The 757-nt window shown below is 38.4% G+C and overlaps 1 protein-coding gene across 1 annotated transcript in view; it reads left to right on the top strand.

Annotated features, from left to right (window-relative positions):
• Positions 1-757, top strand: part of SEC24A (SEC24 family member A) — a 92552-nt gene that overhangs the window by 35357 nt on the left and 56438 nt on the right. The window lies entirely within an intron of this gene.

The raw sequence follows: 757 nt of genomic DNA, 5'->3' as shown, positions 1-757 counted from the left end.
GCAGAGGTTTCAGTGAGCCGAGATCATGCCATTGCACTCCAACCTGGGCAACAGAGCGAGACTCCATCTCAAAAACAAACCAAACAGAGCCAGATGCAGTGGCTCACACCTGTAATCTCAGCACTTTGGGAGGCTGAGGTGGGTGGATCGCCTAAGGTCAGGAGTTTGAGACCAGCCTGGCTAATGTAGTGAAACCCCATCTCTACTAAAAATATTTAAAAATTAGCTGGGTGTGGTGGTAGGCGCCTGTAATCCCAGCTACTTGGGAGGCTGAGGCAGGAGAATTGCTTGAACCCGGGAGGCAGAGGTTGCAATGAACTGAGATTGCACCATTGCACGCCAGCCTAGGCAACAAGAACAAAATTCCGTCTCAAACAAACAAACGAGCAAAACTCTGTTTCAAATGAACAAACAAACAAAACAAAAAAACAGTTTTATTGTTTGTGTGTGTGTTTTTTTTTTTCAGTATAGAAAAGTAAGGATAAGCTAAGAACTTTCTTTTGCACAATGATAATTCAGAAAATGGACATGTAGTATTTAGTTACCTTTAAAATCTTTATGTGTATGTGCTTTAATATACAAAATGAAATTGTAATAAAAACTGGAGCCCCTTTCATATGCAAACCAGGCTATTTCATGAACTATAGCTTACCCTTTAGAGTGCATAGGGATTTGAATTTCTAAACAATTAGTAGGAAGACAGATACAATGATAATTTAGAAAATACTCTTTTTTTTTTTTTTTTTTTTTTTTTTTT

The sequence above is a fragment of the Mandrillus leucophaeus genome, unplaced genomic scaffold (genome assembly GCF_000951045.1).
Source record: "Mandrillus leucophaeus isolate KB7577 unplaced genomic scaffold, Mleu.le_1.0 Scaffold88, whole genome shotgun sequence".
Classification (NCBI taxonomy): Eukaryota; Metazoa; Chordata; class Mammalia; order Primates; family Cercopithecidae; genus Mandrillus; species Mandrillus leucophaeus.
Note: the sequence above shows the minus strand (reverse complement) of the source record. Positions and strands in the feature narration are given on the sequence as shown.